The sequence below is a fragment of the Carassius carassius genome, chromosome 2 (assembly GCF_963082965.1).
Source record: "Carassius carassius chromosome 2, fCarCar2.1, whole genome shotgun sequence".
Taxonomy (NCBI): domain Eukaryota; kingdom Metazoa; phylum Chordata; class Actinopteri; order Cypriniformes; family Cyprinidae; genus Carassius; species Carassius carassius.
In genome coordinates this window covers 15851624-15856019 of record NC_081756.1, presented here as the reverse complement: position 1 = coordinate 15856019, position 4396 = coordinate 15851624, and the positions used below count along the sequence as shown (strand labels likewise).

Sequence of the window (4396 nt, the reverse complement as noted above, 5' to 3'; positions counted from 1 at the left end):
AAATTTATAATAAAGTCTCCAAAAATAAAACAAATGGACATATTTAAATGACCTTTAGCTAATTAACATTATAACGTATAATATCAATATAAAATCATTCATATACTGCGGTACTAAATTTACAAACCACAAACTTAAATTATTCTTGAAGAGAAGATGAATTCATTTTTAGGTTCAAAACTTTTAAATAAGACCAAGGTGTTGTTGTTTTTATGTGAAATTTAGAATTTCAGTGGTACCTCAAACCTGAAGCTCTCAATTTCTTATTTGACTAATAGTGAAATATGTAATTTCTGCACCTCTAAACTAGAAAAATAATGACGCATATATCAAACATCAGACCAAACATTTTCATTCCTACGGTCTGCAATGTTGTTTGAATGAAGAATAATGTTAACATTAAAACTGTTAATATTGTTTTTGTGTGATTTATCTAAGCCATTTCAGGACTTGGTGTAAATTTGAGTTTAAAATTTATATATAAAAATGCTAATAACAATGACACATTTATGATGATTTGTTAAAAACAGTAGAGATCTTCAGGGGAAATTTGTTTATTAGCATCAAATGTAACATTGTAGATGATTGCTCACTTTTGCAGGATGCAGCTTGAAGCAGCAGACTCTATAACCCAATAATGGAAATACTTAGTTCGTAGTGAATCTTTTATTGGCAGTTAAAAAGTCCACACAATGCAGCATTTGTATCTGTAGAGACTGGTACTTCTGACACAGCTTGACTTTATAACCTTGAACAAAGGCATTGAGGATTTAAATAGAAATCTCTTTGGTACAGTGTTATAATTTGCTGGACAGTTTGAAGCTAAATCAAATGCATATGATGGTCAGTTCCATCATAGTTTAAAAATAAAATTAATATACTCTCTTATGAGATGCCAGCTATATCTTTGATATTTGAATACTCAGTGAGTTTTTTATTGATAATTCTTACATGAATCATTTAATGATGATTCCAAAGTGTTTCCATACGGGGGCCAACTGAGCTCTGTCTCAGTTCTCCTGGGATCCTTAGTCAATTAAGTCTCTTATCAGATGCCCACAAACCATATTTACTATTGATCTCCGGGATGTCTGCAGAAATTCCTGCTTTAGATTTTAAAAGCACCACTGCCACGTCTATGTAATAAGAGCCAAACATGATTAAATGATATAGGTATAATAAAAATGACAAAGGTTGTACCTTTCACAAGTACAGCATTAAAATTCATTGGTTTCCCCAAGGAAACCATTGCCGTAATAACAAGAAATTGGTTTAATGTCTATGACCACTTTCACACAGGCTGTGACCAGTAGACACAAAGCAAAGCATTTTACTGTTCTTTACATTTCTGATGCTTTATTTAAGGAAATATTTAATCTGTATAATAAATCAGTACAGTACTTGAATACACCTTGCAGTGCAACCTGTATATATATACATATATATATATATATATATATATATATATATATATATATATATATATATATATATATATATATATATATATATATATATATATATATATAAATTAAACAATAAATAAATACAAATGACAAAATTGGGCTACATATCTGAACTTCAAGTAGCCAGTTGCTGCTCAGTTGTGACATTACCATGATTAACAAAAGCTGTAAGTCCAAGCCATAGCTGAGCACAGTTTTTGTGGGTTGAGTACATCTGAAGTCATTTTCCCCATGCTTCAATAACACACCGTCCTAACTTGCTGAAAATTACAGTGAAAGTGAAAAAGTGAAAACCAGATATTGTCATTCAATTTCCTGTAGTAAAAAGGGCAGTAACAATGATAACCTAAGAAATGTGTTACCGAAGTCATTCAGTTTATTCTTACAATCCTTTTGAAGAAACCATTTTTGGTTTTTGATATTTGGGAATATCTCAAACCCACTTTCTGAAGCGAACAAATACCTGCTTCTAAACTTTCATTAAATGCTATACTTTGGGTACAATATGAAGTTATTAAATTCAGAAATTAAATACCAAACACTCTCAGACTAATAGTATACATGCTGTTTCAGAAAAGCTTTTCTTGACCTTTAGTTTTATGGATAAATCAGTGCCTGACCCAGTCACCAGAGGTCAAGGCTTTATAAGCTTTTTCCAAATGACTGTGCTTGAAAACACTCTATCACATCCTTCAGTTCAGCTCTTCTTGCCTTCCTTTAAAAGGCCAAAACATAATTACATTTCAGAGAAGAGGAGCAAGGTTGTTTATTGGACTTAACTGGTTAGATTTAACATCAGCAAATGCCAAAGGCCAATTATAAACTAAGAGGAGTATTTATATTTATATATATATATATATATATATATATATATATATATATATATATATATATATATATATATATATACTGTATATATATATAGACACAACTCTTCTGCTTTGTTTGAAATATTTCCGTTAGCAAAATAGAGCAAAACTTAAATATATGTGGGCACTTGCAAAAAGGGCAATTATCTCGTCAGAGGCCAAAGGGTCAGTTGCTTGAGCACCACTCGGGACCTGCATGTGCACGTTGATGCAAAGAATTTCAATCCAGGTCAGATGGTGGGTGGTATTTCAGTATGCAAATTTATTCAGAGAATATAAGAAATGAGAATACAAATCATCCCTTGCAAACAGATTATTAAGTATCATAACCAGCTTCAAATATAGAAGATGCAAATCCAAAATTAATATAGTTTTAAAAGCAATCCATATATGATAGATTGTGATTATAATGATTATAATATTCAAAAGTACTCAAACTGTTAAAAATATATGTATAAAAAATAATAATGAAAAGTATATAAGAATACTTAGTATATCAAAAGTCAAAGTATCAAAATTCAAAGTATCCAAAAGTCAAAGTATCTGAGTTGAATAAACCTGTTAAATTTCAAAGTATTCAAGTGAGCCCGAAATAAAGGATAAAGAAAAGATGAGAAACCGAAGTTCAGTTAGATAGAGACTGAGACGGGAGGGTGTCTGCATCTCTTTATATATTCTTTCTTATAATTAAAGCTGAAGTCATGTCTCCGGTCTATACAAAAATATCCAAATATGTCTTGCGGACGGTTTCACTTCCACATTTGGGAAGGTCAGAACGTCCTATGGTTATAATGTTTAGATTTTATTTCCTTGAATGGACTAGGCTCAGTCAATACAAAATGGAGAGCCACTGCATTATCTATTTCTGCCCCTATATGGCTACAGAGATCGTCTAAGGCCTCGTGAGCAGATTGTTGTTCTTAAAGCGTTGTGCTGTTGAGCACGTATCAGATCAACACGTTCAGAATTTCGATGCACCACACGTGCCTAAATGTTATTATTTGAAAGGAACAGGTCACGCATTACTATCATTCCAGCTGTGCACATCTGTATGTGCCTCCTGTGACGTCACGAAACAATTAGAATGTGTTGCCTAGTATTTAAAGGCTTTAAAACCTGTAGCTCACTATGTTGGTTGAAGTTTTGGAGTAGTCTGTAAAAAAAACTGTTATCACGGGACTATTTTCACGACCAAAGAAAGCGTTTAAAGTGGAGCATGCTCACGAACCCCAACCCTTGTGTGCTGCTCAAAAATACACCCATCGCTAAGGAAAACCATCCTCATCCTCTTGATGAGCCGTCTGGTGGTGCTGATGAGATAAGGAGAAAGGAGGCAGGGAGGCAAGAGAAAAAGAAGAAAATGCTTTGGAGATGTCGCCGCCTTCACCTTTTTTTTCACAGAAAAACTGGGAAATGCAACCTGGCTGAGGCTGAGAATCTGTGCCAGAATGAGGCGGGATCGCAGGGGAGACTTAATGATGGTAAACTCACATAAGATTTTAAATTAAATAATCAACAACTGGTAAATAATAAACGTTGAAATTTTCTGTCCACCTGAGTTAGATTTTGACGGCAGCTATGCAAAGCTGTCGACAGTTTGGGCATTAGGGATCCTGCTGTTCATGATGGTGTGCAGATATTTTCCAGACGACAAAGACATTGCATATGATCATTCAGAAAGAGTGGTTCAAACCTGAACTGCCACAAGGTGGGATCTTCATGAAAGAACAAAGATAGATAATTTGATTTTAAACATGAAAGCATACAATTTGAAATCTAAATATATAAAGGTGTACCTTATGAGTTAATAATCAGACATCTCTCTCATCTTTTTGAACAGAATGCTGCCAGATGAAACCTATAGGCTGTAGCTTCAGTTGTATACTAGCATATGAAATATGTAATTTTAAAGTTCAAACAAAGTTAAAAGCAGAGCACGAATTCTGAGTATGGGTCACCATACTTGGCTGTACTTCACTTTAAAATAATACCCATTAAAAGGTCGAGTGAGCCAATGGGATCAGTCGGGGTCCTAAGCGGACTCGATTTCTCATGACATCT

At 33.6% G+C, this 4396-nt stretch overlaps 1 pseudogene; it reads right to left on the bottom strand.

The window, feature by feature from the left end:
- Positions 1-1581: 1581 nt before the first annotated feature.
- LOC132098648 (histone-lysine N-methyltransferase KMT5B-like) lies at positions 1582-3598 on the bottom strand (annotated as a pseudogene).
- Between the last annotated feature and the right edge of the window lie 798 nt (positions 3599-4396).